The 21232-nt window shown below is 42.0% G+C and overlaps 1 long non-coding RNA gene across 3 annotated transcripts in view; it reads left to right on the plus strand.

Moving 5' to 3' along the window:
• Positions 1–21232, plus strand: part of LOC310711681 — a 187454-nt gene that overhangs the window by 149724 nt on the left and 16498 nt on the right. For 2 of the 3 annotated variants that reach the window (XR_014528575.1, XR_014528576.1), the window contains exon 1: positions 13566–13918. The exons of the other annotated variant lie outside the window; for it this stretch is intronic. This is a non-coding gene — a long non-coding RNA (uncharacterized lncRNA). Of the gene's footprint in view, positions 1–13565; positions 13919–21232 lie in introns of those variants that run through there. 3 annotated transcript variants of the gene reach the window in all.

A 21232-nucleotide genomic window follows, 5' to 3' on the forward strand; every position in this document is an offset into this window, starting at 1 on the left:
TCTACCAAAAACTACAATATTTGTCTCACTTTCCATGGGGTGAAATTATGTAACTTATGTAATTTACATAATTAAATAAATCATATAAATCATGTAATTACATGGCCATTAGTTATTCCACCCCATTCATTTCAATGCAAAAGAAACAGAATGGAAATAGAGCGGAGGGTCACCAATTACATATTATTTGTCAATTGAAAGCAGCAACAGCTAATACCAATCAAGTTTGCCATATTGATTTCCATTCCAGATCCAAACTAAATAAGCAAACATTTGAGATTTCTATTTCCATTTTCATTTGAATACTTCAACATCCCTCTTGTGAATGACAAAGCATGTTGCAAGGCTTTTCCTTCTTTCATCCATGAAACATGTGGGGGGGTATGAATCCTTCATGCTTCTATTTCCCAGATGAACAGATGCTTAGTACTGTTGTAGCTTTTAGAAAATGGCACTACATGGACTCTATTGAATTGGAATCACAGTACATTGCAAAGGTTACATTGCTACCAAAAAAAAATTTAAATGCAAAATCCTAGAGAATAAGAGTAACACCAATGATGAAAAATTGTAGAATAAAATGCATGATTACCCCCATTATGGCTGAGCTAGTTACTAAGAATGTTAAGAGTCATAGAAGGCAGACAAAGTTGTAATAAATGTGCTGAAAGCCGACAATCTTTATGTCTAGCAAATGGAAAATCAAAAATGCAGCCATTAATTGATGTAAGAGGAAATAAATTTAGACCTAAGCTTGTCCACCGTGAATCTGATGGAGCAGTCATCCCATTCTTCAGGAAAATGGTTAAATGAACATATATAAAGCCTACAGAGTCCCAAGATGAGAGGATTTAGTTTCACGCAAATTCCCTTCTTTTGTCGTTCTTTCCCGCCCTCCTCTATTTTCCAGAAATATTATAGTGCCACTGTCAGTAGCAAGGATACATTAAACTTTAATGAGAAAGTGGCAATGTGGGAGGGGTTGAGAGAGAGAGAGAGAATGATCTTCACATATTACTTTGCCTCCCTCGATGGCCTTCTATGCACTCAGTAACCTTTGGCACATAATGGGCAGTATAATTTTGAATACACTTTACAGACGACTCATGGAATGGTGCTTCAGAAAGATAAATCCTCATGATGAGAATGATAGAAAGTCACAGGAACAGCACCAATGGCCACAATCTACCATAGTGTTTGAGTGCATTCAAACGTGGGGAATATTTGTATTAGTTTTCCTGATTATAATGCTGGTGCTTCTGTCCCGTTTTCCAGTGCTTCTTTCACAGTGCAGTGCCTGTTGTGTTATGCAACTGTGGCTCTTTGACCAAGATGCCAGCATAATGCACTGAATACCATTCACACCAGTGGGCATGGTGTTACACAACAGCAAATAACATTGGACAATGTCACTAATCCATCTGCACCCCTATCTGGACAAGGATAGTCCAACTTCTGTTGTCTGTGCTATGGTAACCTCTAGGTTAGATTACTGCAATGCATTATATGTGGGGCTGCCTCTGAAGACTGTTCAGAAACTTCAGCTGATGCAGAATTCGACAGCACTGTGTGTAGTGTATAGAATCATATTGTATCTGGATTAATGCATTTGGATTAATTCATTTTCCACTGGTACATCATATTAGACTGTTAGACCATTGTGAGCCTTTCATGGCACATTTTGATCAACACTGACCCCTATCTTAACTGCCATGCAGCCCGGGAACCAAGCACATCCCTTCAGGACTATCTATTTGGACCTTGGGGCTGTCCACAGGCCCCACATCTAAGGTACATTGACCACACCTTCCCTGAACACTTTCTTCTGGCTAGTATCTGACCTTCCACTATCATATTGCCTCTTGCTTGCCTGAAAGTAGGATGGAGGGTGCTGTAGGTGTGTGTGAAAGGGTGAGTGTTGTGTAGCTAGAATGTCACCTATCATACAAAGGTAAGAGTTACATCCATTGCTCTGCTCACTTTTACATCTGCCCCCCTTACCACTGGCTTGTGTGGCCCCTGGAAAGTTTCTCACAAGGAAATGCGGACCCCAGACAGACAACCCTACTTGTATTCATGTGTTTCTGTCCTTCATCTACTCCCACCTCCCCAATTTGACCCTGCCAGGGCTTATTTCATAGACTCTGACCCCATAGACACTTATCGTATTCCAGACAGCCTCTGAAAAGAGGCTCATATCTAGTGTGGCTATAGATAAATGTATGCAGGATCTTTGCTTAAAGTGGTAATTGAATTTGGTGGTTTCTGTGCATGTGTGGTGCCATTTTGACTCCATAAGGGCTGACACTGAGACAGTGACTTTACTTATAGGATTCCTGCCCCCTCCCTAGCCAGGCTGACCTGGTCAAGCTGTTTTACCTCTCAGTCTCAGTTTTCCTCACCTCTAGAACATAAGAATATTGTACCTGTCTCCCAGGGATATTATGAGTCGTAATTAGTTTAAGTGCTCTGGGAACGAAGCTTTCTAAACATCATGTATTATTACTGAAATGAGTGTACGACTATTCTGGAAAACCAAAGGCATTTCAAATTACCTAACAGCTACAAACCCCAGTCATTAATGTGAGTACTTAGAAAAGCAGATGCCCATTGTTCAAGCCACTGGGGAGATTATGTGTTTAAAAACGTAATTAAATATAAAAAATGTATAACACAGGAAGCCTGCCGATGACAGCACTAAACAGATGATCCAGCCCAGCAATTGTAACAAAGGAGGTGTTAAGAGCTCCAGTCTGCGCTGGGACTAGTATAGAATTGTGAATGCCACAGAGATGGCATGGAATTTTGTGGGGTTTGTGTTCCATGGAGTTTAATTTATTCCCCCACCCGTGCATGATCATGGACTGCCCTGTGAAGCTGGCCATGAGGGAGATGCAAGGATCTGTGTCTACTTTTGTTTCTGCATTCATTTCCATCGGGTTGTAGCTATTTAAGTTCTACTCAGAACAGTCACATTGAAATAATGGAAATGCCGAACGTCTGCATTAGTTTTGTCATTCATTTGTTGTCATTCACTCCACTGAGTGGCACATTCAAAAGTGCCTTTATGAGCAACACAGCCATGACCCCTCACAGCTATGCCCCTTCTAAGTTTATATAACCTTTTAAGATTATACAATAATAATGATTACAGATGCATCACAATAATCAATGCAGATCCCCATGTGTTGCCTTTCATTTAGATCTATTTTCTGTGCATGTACATGGGCAAATAGGGTGTTAGGGGAGGGGTAGTATGTCTGGTGGGGACACATTGTTCTCCTTCTGGATACTTTTCCACCTTTGGACCCCAACCTGCACTCAGCTCTCACCTGTAGCTGTCAGCATGTGACAGCACCCACACCCCAGGACTGGCTTCGACTGGTCAGTTAAACCAGGTGAGAGTAGCCAATGGGTCTCAAGCCCTCAGTGAGTTAGGGTTTGAGGCTCCAGTGGATTGTGGTGGATTGTGTGGATGAGACCAATAGTACAAAATGTGGTTTCTCCACATGGTGTAGAGGAAAGTGAGGGGCTTGTCAACTTGGGAACATAACCCATCAAAGAGAAGGAAAACTCTGGTGCAGGATATCTTTGAGAGAAGAAAAGGCTAAGGAGTAAACCCTACAATAATCTGGAGTGGAGTCCCTAAAATGGTTGGATAACTCCTTGATGCTTTCCTCTGGCAACTCCTGCAGCGAAGCTGGTGCCAAATGTATTGCTCTGCTTTCCTTTGACCCACATCAGTGCACCAAAAAGGGGGTCTTGTCATCTGAGCAAGGGGGTGTGGGTACAGTGATGACTTTGTTCTGGCTATGCTATGCCTCCATGGCTGGAGAGAGTAATGCTTCTGAAAACCAGTTTCTGGAAATCACAGGAGGGATAGTGCTCTTGTACTCAGGTCCTGCTTGTGGGCTTCCTATGGTCATCTAGGTGACTACTGTAAGAACAGGATACTGAACTAGATGGGCCATTGGCCTGATCCAGCAGGGTCTTCTTACATTCTACTCAATGTTATTTGAATTGTAGATCCCATGAACCTGAACCAACATTGCCAATGATATGGGGTGTTGGGAGTTGTAGCCCAGGAACACAGAGATGACATCACCATGGTGGTCTCTGGTGTTGACAATGCTGAGCTAGGTGAGCCAGTGGTCTGATTCTACATAGCGTAGAATTCTACATTGTACATGAAAGAACCTCACACTTTCACACACACACACACACACACAGAGAGAGAGAGAGAGAGAGAGAGAGAGAGAGAGAGAGAGAGAGAGAGAGAGATTGTACTGAGGTCATCACTGGCTGAAAGCCAATTCCCACCCCAGGCAGGATGAAAAGAACATTCTGCATAATGAAATAGCTAAACTTGGCTCTCCGATAGATATAAAAAATAATCCAATGAATCTTGTGCTTCCATGGGCTACCCCACTTCACAAGAGCTTCTCTTTTGTTCTTGCAACTCTAGCATTTGAGCCATTTCACTTCCTGATGAAGGGGAGATGGGGGGAAGAGGGACCTCCTAGGACTCCACTTTTATGCTTCACATTTCACCAATCAAGAAGCAGGTGTCCCTGGTTTTATGCCTAATTACCCAGGTCAAAGGATGTAATGACAAGGTTTCTCTTAGATGTCTCTTCGGGAGAGTCTGCTGTTCAGATTCCTATCAACAATGAAAACCCGTGTGCAGCAAAATAATTATTTTCCATGAGCCTTTTCAGGTTTTCACCAAACAACGAGGAGAACAGCAGGAGTTTGCAAATGGGAATATCTTTTATTGATGGCAAAGATTTAGTGCCTCTTTGTATGGGAGTTTCAAGGCCATGCAAATCCTTACGCTGGTAAAATATGGTATTGTTCTTAAGAAAAGGTACTTAAAAACTGGAGCAGAGGAAAGACTTTTAAAATGAGTTCCTATAATTGTCTTTATGATGAATTTTGTAATTTTGTAACTTGTCCTGTGAAGAACTGGTAGTTCCCCCCCCCAAAATTCTAAGATGATTATTTTAAAACAACAACAAAAGATTATTACTACTATTGCTGTTATAATAATTGTTATTCTCTGACAACAACAACTGTGGCATTTCCAATCATAAAAGGGTATTTTCTTGACTGACCAACACACATAACACTTGAAATTAAACTTTTAATGTGGGTCAAATAGTACCCAAAATACTGGATCTGCAACATGGTAGGTAGGGGTGGGTGAATCAGCTTGTTTTGGTTTCTGTCCATCACACAGGACAACACAGAAAACTAGTTGTGCTGTGGGCTGCTCCAAGGTAGTGTGACCTCCTATACATCTCCCAAAAAGATGAAATGGATCACCAAAATATATCTGTACAGCCATTTGCCCAGTATATAACAGCAAGACAGCAGCCTGTATAAGGAAGGATATGATCTAAACCAGGGGTCTGCAACCTTTAAGACAAAAAGAGCCACTTGGACCCGTTTCCGAAGAAAAAACAACAACTGGGAGCTGCAAAACCATTGTGACATTTAAAACAAGTATATCTCTGGAGCCACAATCTGACAGCGGGCGGGAAGGTGACGTCGGGACGGTGCGTGGCTAACGCACGCACCGCCCCCATGTGACGTCACAGCCAGTACAGCGCCTGCCACAGTGAGAAGTGTCGGGGCGCACAATGCGCCTCCTCCCCTCGCTAGTATCTGCCCCGGAGCCGCAGCAAAGATGTAAAAGAGCCACATGCGGCTCTGGAGCCGCAGGTTGCAGACCCCTGATCTAAACAATGACAGGGAGAAGAGTCAGTCTGGGTAATGCATAGTTAAATTATATAATTTGCTCCCACATGCAGGCTTCTTGTCAAATAGCTGCTTGGCCACTGTGAAAACAGAATTCTGCACTGGAATGGGCCATTGGCCTGATCCAGCACAGCTCTTCTTATGTTCTTAACCTGGGACAGGTGGAGGCAATTGTTCAACTCAGTACAGGCGTCTCCTGGTATTCTAAGATGCTCAAATGCATATTATACCATAATCAAATCACAGAAAGGTCCAATATCTAGCCCTTTTCTCATCATCTTCTAAACCAATTCTGCCCCCCAGTCACCACTGATCTTTCTGACTTCCCATCTGAAACAATGCCAAGCTCCTTGACCTGACTCTTTTTAACCTCCCCTGCCAAAAAGATTCTTAATATAAACAGGACATTCATTATGAGGTCTTGGAAGGCTCTTTGGCGGCACAATGATGTACCAAGTCATATTACCCCCTTTTTGTGCCTATATATATATATATATATATATATATATATATATATATCCATCCCTGGATCTTCATTGATCCATCTTGAATCAATGCTTTTAAAAAATCTTAAGACACATTTTAGTTAAGAGCAAAAGCCTGCATTTTATGTTTTGACATGCTATTATTGATTGGGAAGGAAGAGAGAGCAGGGACGCCCCACCTGACTGTCTCTCCAACTTCCACGTCTGGCAGTGTCTGGTAGCACGACGTCTTTAATGGCTTTGCTCCTGTTTTCGCCTTTCTATTTGCTGGCATTCTGCTTTATCCTCCCAGCCCACAGCACGGGGCCTTTCTCAGGGTTTTTTTAAAGTAATCAATACCCCCCCACTGCTGGCCGTCACTCATATTTGGCACACTTCTAAATTATTCAGGGGTCTCTCTTGAGCCATATAAAATTTCTATTGCATTTGTCAATTGCCTGATCAATAGTTCATTTTTCTCATCCTCAAAGACGCACACAGGGTTTTGAACTTGGAAGTCTGACTTCCTCTCTTCTTCTTCTTCTTCTTTGACTATATATATATATGAAAGAAAGAAATTTTAACAGGAAGCAGACTGTGTTAGCTACAAGTTTCAAGATCCACTGTTGTATCTTGATATGTCACTAAGGTGAATTCCTGTATCTCGACACGTATTGCATCCAGGTTTTTCCTCTGGTACCATTTGCCGCCTACATAACGTATGGCAGGATGTGCTTTATTTCTCTTTGTGGCTGTGCTTACCTGTGACCCTTTCACCCTCCGCTGCAGAAGATGCTTACACCGGAGGACTGTCTGAACATCCAGCATTAATGACATCTGACATTTAAGTCAACCTGAAAGAAATCTCTGCAAAGGCAGTCACTAAAGCTAATACCGTTGACGTCTCTTTAAGGAGTTGTATTGACATTCTTGGTTGAAAATAATACCACTAAGGCACGTTGCGTTGAAGTCTCAATCAATTGGGTGGCTATCTTCTGCTTTCTGCCAGCTTTGAAAAAGGGTTGTAGAACAAAAAAGGAACAAAATAATGCCTTTTATATCCAAAGTATAGATTTGAAAAAAGAAAAAGTAGCAGCATTACTGAAGGTATGAACTAAGCCACCTACCCCTGCAGCAACTTCAGCTTCAGCGCTAGCTTTTTTAAAAATTGTGCAAAGCAGCGTCAACTTAGCCAAGGAAAGGGTCCTGGCAGAGTGAGGCAGCTTGAATTCTTTCTTGCTTTAGGGCAAAAATGGGGGGATGAAAGAGCTGGAAACAAGAAAAGCTTCCCCGCCGTCATTCCAACAAGGTAAACATCAAAACTCCAATCATTTGCTGTTGTAGTTTGGTGGCTCCCATAAATGTTTTAGTTTTAAGAAGCTGCTGATCTCAGTAGGTTAAAGGGGAGGTTTTGGTTCTTCCAGAATGATAACAACTCGACTGGCGAAGAGGAGGGATGTGGTTGTGCAAGTCATAACCTTGCTAAATCCCAAGAATGTTGCAGGGTTGATGAGGGTCTCATCTTTCTGTTCTTCTTTGGGTGAAATCCACTAGTGCTGTGACAAAAGCTGTCCTCACATTTCATAAACTTTTTCTTCCCCTTTGCAAACAAAAAACAAACAAACAAAAACTTTTCACTGTTCTATTTTGGATATATTCTTTAAGCTTTTATATTCCACCTTTCCTCCAGGTCATAAACTGATGTGGAAATATGGAGAACTGAATTTAAGATTAGAAAAGTGAGAAACTGAGTGAAACTGAAATTGACAGATTCACCCATGCCTAGTGGTAGGGCATCTGTCTTGCATGCAGAAGATTACAGGTACTGTGCCTGGCATCCCCAGGTAGGCTTGGAGAGACTCCCTTCTTGAACCCCAGGAGCACCACTGCTGAGCTAAATGTTTAAATGGTCTGCCCTGGAATAAGGCAACTTCCTGTTTTCCTATGAATGTGTTGGTTGCTTCAAAACATTTTAAATTGTTCTTTTATTCTGCCCTATCCAGTGTCCTGTCCTTGCAAGTCACTTTGAGCATTGGAAAAGTGGCACATAACACCTCCTGTCACTTCTGGAGCACAATAAGTGTTCTGTGGAGCTAGCTGAGAGATCCTCAGAGTTCTTCAAAACAAAATATAATTTTGATAAAGATGGCTTTCTCTCCAAATCTCATAGCCCAATGGATGCCAAGCTGAACTTCAGACACAGATTTAAGCCCCTCTCAGCTGAGAATGTTGGGTTGTCATGGCACTCTCTATCTATCTTTCTATCTATCTCTATCATCTACAGGGATCAGCAAACTTTTTCAGCAGGGGGCCTGTCCACTATCCCTCAGACCTTGTGGGGGGCCGGACTATTTTTTTGGGGGGGATGAATGAATTCCTATGCCCCACAAATACCCCAGAGATGCATTTTAAATAAAAGCACACATTCTACTCATGTAAAAACATGCTGATTCCCAGACCGTCCACAGGCTGGTTTTAGAAGGCGATTGGGCCAGATGTGGCCCCTGGGCCTTAGTTTGCCTACCCATGATCATCTATCTATATCTATCTATCTATCTATCTATCTATCTATCTATCTATCTATCTATTATCTTTATGCCTCAGTTTGCATCTGTAAAATGAGAACATGTGCAACCTTCCTAACACAGTTTGCTAAGCAGGACAGAGGTGGTAATCCACATGAAAACCTTCATTCATTAAAAGTACTATATTAGTGCTTAATAACGATCAAAGCCCATTTTGGCATTGTTATGTGGTCAATATAAGACCATATATATCACACACATTTTATTGACCCAACTATCCCAATACAGTGGTACCTCCGGTTAAGTACTTAATTCGTTCCGGAGGTCCGTTCTTAACCTGAAACTGTTCTTAACCTGAAGCACCACTTTAGCTAATGGGGCCTCCTGCTGCCACCGCGTCACTGGAGCCCGATTTCTGTTCTCATCCTGAAGCAAAGTTCTTAACCTGAAGCACTATTTCTGGGTTAGCGGAATGTGTAACCTGAAGTGTATGTAACCCGAGGTATCACTGTAGTATGTAACAGGCAGTCAAAGATGCATGAATTAATATGCACCAATTAATAGGAGCATCAATCCCCAAACTAGGCAACAGGCTTGCAACTAGGTCTTTGCATTAATTAGTATCTGCTAATAAGTGGTTATGAGGTTGCTATTTCTCTTGGGGGAAGTGGCAACTTTAAACTACTGTTTGCATTTCTCTCTCTCTCCCTCACTAGAGCATGAAACTGTAATTAAGGACCTCACACCACCAAGGATTAAGTACGCAGCTGTTCGGCCAAGTTCTCTCTTCCAGTTTTACCGTACCGATGGCAGTGCAATATAATCAGGGAGTGTGGTAACAGAGGAGTGCTATGGCAGCTGGGATCCATAAGGAACTCCTGCCCAGAGCTCTGCTGGTCCCATGAGTGGCACATGAAAGAGTTTTGCTCACGATGTGCTCCCTTTATGGCAGCATGACCACTGAACATCTCAAAGGGCTATTGGCTGCTAAAAGGCTCACATTCCTTCCAATGGACAAGCTGGCAAGGATTAATTTAACCCACCTCTTGGCAGCTCTGGATTTCCATTCAGTGGCCATCCTCAGCCAGTGAAGACTGGCTTCAAGAATTCTACAGAGAGGCAGCTGGAAAGTTTGTTATAAAGCTGTTCAGGAATCCAGGATGCTTGCAGTTTGGCTGCAAGCTGATCTGAGACTCAAGGAAGGAGACTCTGACTCCTCACGTCAGATGTTTCAAATCCCAGTTTCCCTATGAGGAAACATAACAATGTTGGGGGGGCAGTATAGGGGGAAGATGAGTGGGGGGCATGGTAGAGGTTTGTGAGATTGTGCATGGTGTAGAGAAAGTGAATAGGTAGCTTTTCTCCCTCCCTCAAAATACAAGAACTTAAGGACATCCAGTGGAGCTGAATGCTGGAAGAGTCAGGACTGATGAAGAGAAAATGCTTTCTCACGTGGTATACAGTTAAACTATGGAACTCACTCTCACAGAAATCATTGGTGGCCACCAACTTGGATTGCTTTTGAAAAGGATTAGACAAATTCATGAAGGATAAGATTATAGATAATTACTGACTGACCACAATTACTATGTAGTAGACCTCTGAAGATCAGTGGTTCCTTGAGTTCTAGAGAGAAGAAAAGTGTTCTTTCCATATTCTCCACACTATGCATAATTTTATGAACTTCTGTCATGTCCACCTTACTCAACTTGTTCTGAACTAAAAAGCTCCAAATGTTCCAAGCTTTCCTTATAAGGGGTTCGCTCGGTAGACAGTGTGGGTGCCTCAGATTGGCTGAGGACTTATAGGACTTTGGCATTCTGCCCTTGCTTGGTCAACTGAACAGTGCCAATGGGAGAGCCAAGACCAGAGTCTTGGAGGGCCTGATGAGCCCTACAGTAGGTGTACTGAAGAACAGCATGATTGGTTTGGAAAGGACATGTTGTCCCAGAAGCACAGGCAGAACTGCAAGACCAAGGTTGAAGGTCTGCCTCAGCCGAGCTTTAGGCTGATGACTGTTATTCCTGGTTTAAATAGGAGGGCCATGGATGCACATAAAAGGAAGCAATGCCTCTGGTGAGTTCCATTTGTATCCACATTTACAGATCATTATAACTTGGCATAGTTCCATAGGAGTCAAACAGCCAAACTTTCAGCCTCTATAAATCAGCCAAACTACTCTGATTTATACCAGCTGAGGTCCACAGCATAGGTCATCTGCACTGAGAGGTGATTAGCCAACTGCTGACCCACCAGCTCTGTGCCTTTTGGCTCTGATTCCTTCCCTTGTTCATTTTTTTCCCCTATTTGCACAGCAGCCATTAAATGACTAATTGTAGTGAACTTCTAACCACAGTGCCTCCTTGTGAATTGTGGATAGACAGCTGAACAAGTGGGGGTGTGTGGAAATACTGCAAGCATTTCATTCTAGATCCATGTGGGCCCCATTGGTGAAAAAATTGGGAGACCATTCCTGGCTTTTGCATGTTCTATCATATGCCTAGAAATCATCACAGGTTTATTATGCACTGGTCCTATTATAGGATCACAGAGCTAAAACAGAGAGAAAGAGTTACATGCAAACTACATTGCCACCTTTACACATGGGTGGAAGTGAGGAAGGGAGGAGAACATTGGGATGTAGGAAGCTGTCTTATACAGAATCAGGCCATTGGTCCCTCTAGCTCTTATTGTCTGCACTGACATGCAGCAGATCTCAAGAGTTTCAGATAGGACAGTCCCAGTCCTACCTGGAGGTGTCAGGGATTGATTCACTCGGCCAGTGAACTTCAGCCCTGGAGAAATTACATGTTCTCCTTTAAAATAGTTCTGCAATACAAGATCAATGGTATTACATGGAGGAGGGATACAATTCAATAGGAAGAGATTAGATCCAAGGTCTCATCTCTAGCAATTTCAGTTAGATGTGAAAGAAAGCCTCTGCCTGACATCCTGGATGGCTACTGCCTATCAAAGTAGACAACACTGAAGTAGTCAGCAAATAGTGTGACTTGGTGAAAGGCAGGGCCAGTCCAAGACAATTTGATGCTTGAGGTGAAGGAGAAGGTGGCACTCCTGCTTGACAGACAAAAGCCAGTTGGATTGGCAGTTGAACCTTGTTTTGACACTGATGGGCTGGTTTTTAACTAACCAGATTTTGTCAGTTATGGTTAAGCTTTTAAGGATGTGAGAATTTAACAGCGCGATCCTAACCATGGCTACATGGAAGTCCTATTGTATTCTCTGGGCTCACTCAGGAGTAGAGGAGAAATTCAATTTTGTTTGCATTTTAATAGGAAACTACCAAATTCACACTTTTTGAACCAATGCATGAACTGGAATGGAGCCATCCTTCGAATTCACACTTCTCTGAATTTTGTGATTCAGTTCTACAACCAAACAATATGTACATAGATTCCTATATTAAGGGGGGGGATATGCATAGAAATGCATGTATTAGTGAAAATAACATGTAAAAATGAATTATATTAGGGGAATTGATTTGTACAAATGTGAATATTAGTCAAATCTCCATACAAAAAAAATGGGTTTATTAGAAGAAATTTGTAATAAAATGTTCATGAATTTTCATGAGCATTTTATCATGAACTGAATTTAAGACTGGGATGAAATGAGAAATGAAGAGAAATGAAATTGAGAGATGAATCCATTTCTGCTTCCAGATAAGCAGGGTTAGGATTGCAGCCTTGGTCTATATTTTTCTGAAATTGACAGATTTGTCCAGGTAAGGAGTGTTACGGTGTGTTAGGTCTGTAGCTTTGCTCTGTGTTCTTCAGTGAGCCGGATTGTGTGTTTGTGTACACACATTTGCACATGTGTGAGAGTGAGAGAGACAAAGCAAGATGTTTTAAAATATAATTCTCAGGATTTGATAAGTGAGAAAATGGAATAACAAATATAGGCATACAAATAATTAAAAAAACAACTTGTATTCCTTAAGATGTATTTACATATTTTGCCTACAGTGTATTACGATATAGGTATTACAACTTTGCACAAATGATGGCAGTTCCCTCCTGACCCCTCCATTTTTTAAAAATTGTATCCTTCAAACAAAATCTTGAAATATTTATTGGGGTAGCCATATGGAGGAAACAGATTATGAGGGAGGATGAAGCTGTTCCTTTTAAAAGAGAGAATACAGGGAAACCACATTAAGAAGCACTTCACATTCTTCCTCCCCTTCCCCCTGCCTCCAACCCATCCCAATCTCCAACCCACGAGGGACAACTTCCTTTGATCATCTCAGATCCATATTGACATGTCCCAGGCCAACCTCCCCTCTCTAATCTTTCAGTGCTCTGCTTGTGGAGCACATAGCACTACATACATTCATTACTGTTCAGAACAAGGGATTGCACAGACCCTACTTGGAGACCACAAGTAGACTGGAGTTATTGGTTAGAGATCATTTACATGCCTCCTTGACTGCTTTGCCTTCCTCTAGAGGGGGCTCTGATTTGCCAGGAGAATTGAGTTGGAACTTCTCCATTGTTCTCTCCTTCCTTACACATGGCTGGGCCGAAGAGAGTAGAAGTGAAATGGTTTCACATATAGCTGTTCGTTGTGGGGGTTGTATTTCTTTTTTCTCTCTCAATCTGACCTTCTCTTCTTCTTCTTCTTCTTCCCCCTCCCCTTCTCATCTCCCATGTCAGGTGAAAGAACTTCTGGAAGAGACAGAGTGGCCCAGAGCACATGTCATGAGTCAAAACACAAAAGCCCTTAAAAGAAGTGAGTGAGGGGTACCGTTCTGCCATGGGAGATGGGCAAAATATATCCCTTGGCAAAATCACAGACACTTGTAAAGTCATGCAACTCCACAGCAGGGTGTTTATCTCTTCCCTGCTGCAAGGTGTCAGGGAATCGGTCTGCGTCGACATCTTGAGCTATCAAGTGGGGAATGGCATTGTTTGCTTCCAAATCAAGGAAGTTAAAAAGCAATGTGCAGGGCGTGTAAAGGCTTTGCCATCACTACAAGTGTGTGTTTGTAAGAGTTGTTCAAGAGCAGAGCCGGAAAGTCATGTCTCAATAGATGTCAACCATTTTGACACTTCCAAAGGACAATTCAAGCTTCTGTTAACAGGGCTTTGACTGTGTTTCCAGAGAGACTGTCTTGCTCTGCTTGCCTTGAAAAGAGAACAGTCGTGGGTGAGTTGGAGCTGAATGCTTTTGTCCCCATACCTCAGCACTGTGATGCTCTAAAGATTTTGTCGTCTACTAGTAATAATAATAATAATAATAATAATAATAATAATAATAATAATAATAGGATTAGTATATCTTCCTTTCCCTTGAGGACCTGAGGTCATAAGTCAAACAGCTTACTTCAGGCCACAGAGGAAGGAATGTCTAAATATTTGCACCTGGATCCAGAGCCCCTGTGCATGAAGAGCTCCTGCAGGAATGAGCTGCCCCATTCAGTGACTGGAGCAATTGTTCCAGTAGTAGATAGGTAGCCGTGTTGGTCTGCCATAGTCAAAATAAAAAAATTCCTGAAGAAGGAATCTGAAGAAGTGTGCATGCACACGAAAGCTCATACCAAGAACTAACTTAGTTGGTCTTTAAGGTGCTACTGGAAGGAATTTTTTTATTTGGAGCAATTGTGTACATGTTAAGGGATGTGTGAGAAGAGCTGTGCCCCCTTTCCACTGGTGTGAGGCTGCAGAATATCATATCCCAAGGGACAGCTCTCATGCACAATGCAGGGCGGTAATAGTGCTGAGTCCTTGCTTCTCACACAGTTCAGTATTGCAATCATCTTCTCTCTCTTCTCCAATCTCTGCAGTTGAGGAAAGGTCACAGGGCCAGATTCTAATAAGCCTCAGCACAAATTAAATCTTGAATTAGGTCCTTCAGTGTTGCATTATTGTATTATATTATATTATTGTTTTTAATTGCTACCCCTCCCTTTAGGCAAGCTCTTACAAGGGATCTTGAAATAAAAATGCTAAAAGCAGGAGGGAAAGACTGCAGCTTAGTGCCGGGGTGGGAAACCTGTAGTGTTCCGGGTATTGTTGGACTCCAACTCCCATGATTCTCAGCTAGGATGACCAATAGCAAGGCATGATGAGAGTTGTAGTCCAAAAAACATCCAGAGAGCTACCTTTAGCTTAGTGGTAGAGCATCTGCTTTGCATGCAGAAGGTCCTGGGTTTAGCCCCCAGCATCTCCAGGCAGACTCGGAAAGACTCCCTGTCTGAAACCCTGTAGAACCACTGCCATCCAACACACACATTTCTGAACTAGATGGACTAGTGGTCTGACTTGGTAAAATGCAGCTTCCTGTGGAATAATTAATGTGTAACAAAAATAGAATCAGACACATACAAATGCAATTTAACAAGTAAAAGCAAGGAGAATAAAAAGACATAAAAGAGTCTGCTTCTCCCATATGAACCTACAAAGGTTCTGAGATCTTCAGGGGAGATCCTTTTCTCAGTCCACATTCACAGCCATGCCTGGTGGTGACAAAGGAGAGGGCCTTCTCAGTGGCTGCTCCCTGGGTTTGGAACTCGCTTCTTAGAGAAGCTCAATTGGCTCCCTCCTTGTTGCCCTTCTGCCCGCAGGTGTAGACATTTTTATTCCAGCAGAGTTTGGGGAACTGACTTCTTGTAAGGAAAGGGCTCATAATGCTGTGCTGTATTATTATTATTATTATTATTATTATTATTATTATTATTATTATTATTGATATTTTTATTATTAGGAGCCCTGGTGGTGGTAGTAGTATCTGCAGTTCAGTAGTTCTTTTTGACATTATTTTAATTCCATATATAGTCTACTTTTTAATGACAACCTTTGATAGGTTTTTAGCTATATTTGTTTTATCAGTATTTAATTTTTATGAGCCAGCTTGTTTTGGGGGTAAATCATCCTCATCCTCACATGAGAAAGGGCTGTATCAGAAATCTGGCCTTGTGAACCATGGCTCATAGTTAGAGCTGACATATTGATGCTGCAAATGTGTCAACTGAGGCATCCTGTAAGATTGTCACTGTGCTTGTTTTCTAACTCATGAAAATGGGCAGACAGATGGCTTGAAATGAAAGTCCATTACGGCCAACCAAGGGGTATGTAACAACTAGGCACCATTCCAAAAACTAGCCTTGGTGGCTTGGCATTTGGTGACACACACCAGAGTCACATTGTTTGCATTCCTACCATTCTAACTTATCAACATGTCTCATCAACATCCTCCAAAAGCCCAACAGTTTACAACTGATTTGGCTGGTGCACTGAATAACAAACTCTCGAAGTATCTGTGGTTGATCCTTCATAATGACATGAGTCCTGTTCAGAAGTGGTTGGATAACAGAATTTGTGGAGTTGAGCGCAATCCCACACACCACAGGTCCACCTACACAAAACTGTAATTGATCTCTGATTTGCATCATATGTCCTGCATACAGAACTTTGTCCTTTTTTGCTACAGCCAGTCATGGAAGCATGGAATTCTGGAGTCCTAGCACTGCCTTTTTATCTGCAATTCTTACAACTGGTTTGGTGCTAGATATTTGACTTTTTCATATATATTTACATGGCATCTCCTCCTCCTCCCCACAGAGACTAAACCCTTTATTTTTATTTTTAAGGGGAATTCAAAGTGCTGACCTTTAAAGCCCTAAACTGCTTCAATCCTGTATACCTAAATTAGTGTCTTCACTCCCGTTGTTCAGCCCAGGCACTGAGATCTAATTATGAGGGCCTTCTGGCAGTTCCCTCATGGTGAGAGGTGAAGTTACAGGGAACCAGGCAGAGGGCCTTCTCAGTAGCTGCACCCACCCTGTGGAATGTCATTCCATCAGAGGTCAAGGAAATAAACAACTATTTGACTTTTAGAAGACACCTGAAGGCAGCCCTGTCTAGGGAAGTTTTTAATGTTTGATGTTTTCCTGTGGTTTTATAAATTGTTGGAAGCTGCCCAGAGTGGCTGGGGCAACCCACTAAGATGGGCAACATATTAATTGTTGTTGTTGTTGTCATGGCTGTAGTTAGGGTCATCGCTCAGCAGCAGGGCATCTGCTTGCATGCAGAAAGACTCCGGTTCAATCACCAGAATCTCCAAGTAGGGTTGTGGAAGAACACTGTTTGAAACCCTGGAGAACTGCTACTAGTCATTGTTGACAATACTTTGCTAGACAGACCAATGGTGTGGCTCAGTATAAGGCAGCTCCCTATGTTCCAAGGTAAACTAGATAGTTAACCATGCTGGAAATGGTGTTGGTTAACCAGTAGGGGGAGACTTCAGACAGTTCAGGATGCTTAAGCTGAAGTTACATCAAATGGATTTATCCTGTTTCAAATAAAACACTGCTTACATTATTAGCTAGTTGTTAAAAGTTGAAAGGTATTCTTAAACAATGTTGTGGTGTGGTAGCTCATTACTCTGCATTCACTGTTCTTGCTGCAGCTCCACAGCATTCCTCAACAGTCATTCCAATTATGGGCTATTATGCTCCTCTTTGCAGTATGGGTTGTGGTCACCTGACCTATAAAAATGCAAGGGACTTACAGAAGCATCATGTTGCATGAGGTCAGTGGGCAGACAGGACTGATAAAAAGGGAGGAAGGGCTATGAAAGCTTTCTAGGGCTAGGAAAGAGTTCAATTGCCAGTTGCGGAATATGACTTGAAACCCTAATCAAGTGATACAGCAGGGATGGAGACCGTGTGGCCCTCCAGATGTTGTTGTACTTACAACTTCCATCAGACCCATCCAGTATGTGAAACAGTCAGGGAGGGTGGGAGTTGTATTCCAGCCACATCTGGAGAGGCACACCTTCCCCATACAACCATGGAGCCTCAAATGTATGTTGGTACAAGTGTGAGAGATAATGTGGTGGTGAAAACTTGTCTTGCTGTTCTTTTTTACCATCCATCAACTAATGAGAAAAGGAATGCATCCAAAAGTTATGAAAGGGGAGGAAAAAGTGGGGATGTTCTCACAGGTGGGATACAGAGTTTTGTTGTGCTTACCTTCTGACCGAGGTGGCCATAAAGTGTTTGTGAAGGGTCTTTTCTTTCACTCTGCAAAGTAGCTCTCTGGTGATCTGAACTCTAGTGCCTTGCAGGGTATCTCCCTTTTCAGAAAACACAATGCTATCCTTGGCTGGGCTTTTCTCTAAGCACAGGAAGCTGGGGAGACTGTCTACTGTGCACCTGACAGCTGTTTGTCATTTTCCTTGATAGTCTCCCATGCCTCAGAAGCAAAGCTCATATCCATCAGGAGCTGTGCATTGAATATTGTGGGCCCAGATTCAGCTGATGTCAGATCAGCAGCCCCTCCCTGTTGAACTTCCAGAAGCTACTAAAAACCATATATTTTTTTCATTATTCCAGAAGGAATTTTAACTTAATTCTGATTTTATAGTTGACCTGTATTTGCATTTTACTGACCTTCACAAACAGCAGATAGAGATCAATGTAATTAAGTGTTATATACATTGCCAAAATAAAGAAATAAAGAAATTTTGAAAACTTTTAAAAGAAATCAATGTGGGAATCTTTTTTTTTTTTTAAGAAGTGTAATAGGAAGGACTTTCCTTCATACAAAATCAGCAAACCCATCTTAATCTTAGGCAATGGATAAGTAGTCTTCCGGACTTCCTGTGCTTTGGTTAAAGTTCAAGGGAAGATCAGATCAGGAAATTTCATCCTTTGTTGAAAATACATACATACCAACTCCACTTTTCCTGTTCCTGATCATCCCATGTTCAGTTAGGAAGGTTTGGGTGGGGGAGCTATTTACCTGTGTTTGCTTCATAAAGCAAGGTTCCTAACCATGCAGAGGCTTCTACTTGCATTCATGAAATCGTAGGAATTACCCCATTCAATGAAGGAAAATAGGAAGGCACCATATATATGGCTTGATACTTCCTTTTCAGGCACAACATATGAAGTGGGCTACAGTCTCCATACAAGGCAGATCTCAATGCAATGGTCAAAAAGGTTTCACTCTGTTCAGTGGAAATCTTCCAGGTATTTTCACATACACACAAATTCACTGATGTTACAGGATTTCTAGACAAGCTGTATTGAGCATTCATCCCTGATTTCTTCACACAAAGTTTGTAAGGAGGATAGACAATATCAGCTATTTTTATGAGTGATTCCCTTCCGATTTGTTTGCAGAATGATTGTATAACATTGCGATAAACCAGGTATAGGGAACCTTTGGCCCTTCAGAAATTGCTGAACTACAACTCCCATCATCCCTGGACATTGGCCATGCTTGCCAGGGCTGATGGGGAGCTGTAATTATGGCAAGCCAAAGGTTCCCTACACCTATGGGGAAAGGGCTAAAAGTGTTGCTTGAGCTGTAAGATTGGGATGAGGAAAATGTGGTCTGCCATGTGCTGTTGGACTACAACTCTCATCAGTCCCAGCCAGTATTGTCAATGGACAGGGATGATGGGAGTTGTAGTCCAGCCACACATGGAGGGCCATGTTTTTGCCATCCCTGCTCTATGCTCTGAGTTCAAGTGGGCTGATAGCCAGACCTTTCAGATATGACATATAAATTTATATAGAATGTTCCTTGAGGATAGGAACCTTGCAAAACACTGTGTTAAATAGATACAATACTAGCTTATCTCAACGGGATTCTTAGAGGATCAATTAACTTTGACATCTTATTCAACATGTGAAACTGTTTCTTATCTCTCATTAACATGGCTGCATTTGTGACTAGCAAGTCTTCCAGCTTTGGCCAAGAACCCAGATATTAGCAGTCTTCCATCATTGTTGCCTCAAAGGATAATGCAAATTATACTTTTCCTAGTGAGTTGCTTCAGGTAGCAAGAGAGATACGGGAACAAGTTTGCACAACATTTTATTTAATTTAAATTTTGGAAGATTGACTCGCACCAGCCGGAGCCAGGAGAAAAGAGTTTAATGAGTGTTGTTTAACTAATTGCCAATTATCTTTGAGCAGAGTGGTAATTTCCAGCAGCTGTTCATAAAGCAAGGTTATAGTCAATTTATACTTTGGTGTTGCCAAATTGGGTAGGTAGCAACATGTGGGAGCAGATTGGCTCCATCTTATATAGATCTTTTTAAAAAGATCTATATATCATTCCTCAAGAAGGAGGTGAGTGGGGGATGGGAGAGGAAACTTGGCACTGTGTTTTTCCATTTATTTGGAGTTACTGAGTGCAGGGCACATCCCAAAGGCATTTTGGTTTTATTGAATCACCTTAGATGTTAATGCCTGATTCTATTTATGTTTACTTAGAGATAAGTCTGATCGCAAGGGTGGGCAGATTTCATGTTTTGGTGTGTTGTTTTGGGGTTTTTTACTAGAATCATGGGATCCAACAGCCAGGCCCTGAAGCCAAACACTGTTCAAGAGTAACAGATTGGAATGAAGTTCATGATCCTCCTCCCACACTCCTTGCCTCAAGTGCTTTTAATTTCAGCAGTATAATTTAAGGTCTGGATGTGCTGTACCTTTAAAATGCATTTGAAACATAGCCTTTATCTCAAAGTGTTGTGGGCGCTGTAGTTTGCCCAGCAACTCTTAACAAACTACGGAATTCATTAAGGGGAAAGATTGTGCTTCAAATATGCTTTAAAGGTATAGTGTTTGCACAGCTATAGTTGCTGCTACTGTTTGACCATTTAGCATCAGAAATACTTGCTAATCTATGGCAAATCATTCCGAAATCTACCAATCAAGTAACTAGCTGTGGGCTACAGCTAGGTAGGTCATAACGGCACTATCTTACTGTGAAGAAAGCCCCATTCCATTCAATGGGGCTTACTCCAGTGTAAAGTGTCTACAGAATTGCTGTGTAAGGGCTGCTACAGACTGGGGGATTTTTGCATATATTTTCTGCAACATATCATTGATGCAATGATAGTGCATGAGTGATGGATTTATACTGGACCGTCCACACATTATTAGCTGTTCTGAGATACTTCTCTGATGTTACTGCCTTATTGCCTTCTGGAGGGGAGCTATTGAACTATGGCACAGTGAAAGCAGGACACAAAGAAAAACCTGGAACATTTGTTGGTATAAAAAGTGACAGGATTGCAGCAGGACATGCCCTGAAGTGGTATGTTCACTGCAAAACTTTTGCAGCCACAAATTGTTTTGAAAGCAGGATTGTGTATAACCACCCCAATACCATCACGAGTGCAAAATATTCCTGAATGCATCATAAAAGGGCCCTAAATCACTCAATAGCAGAATCTCCTGGAAAATCCTTGAAAGTCACATTGCAGGAGCTGAAGTCTTCAAGTGGTTTCCTTATTCAAAGTCCCCCACAGAAAACTTTATTTTTGAAAGGAATGGCAAACACTGGCTATATGCTTCCTTCACTCACCCACCCCTTCCCTCTTTCAGAAACCCTGACACATTTTCATGCCGTGGGGTGTACCCGTCTAACTTAGGCAAGCCTTAACAGCTCACGTTTCACTGTTTTGTCTCTTAGCATTATAGACCACGTTTCTCCGCGGCT

The sequence above is a fragment of the Podarcis liolepis genome (genome assembly GCF_965112155.1).
Source record: "Podarcis liolepis genome assembly, chromosome: 7".
Classification (NCBI taxonomy): Eukaryota; Metazoa; Chordata; class Lepidosauria; order Squamata; family Lacertidae; genus Podarcis; species Podarcis liolepis.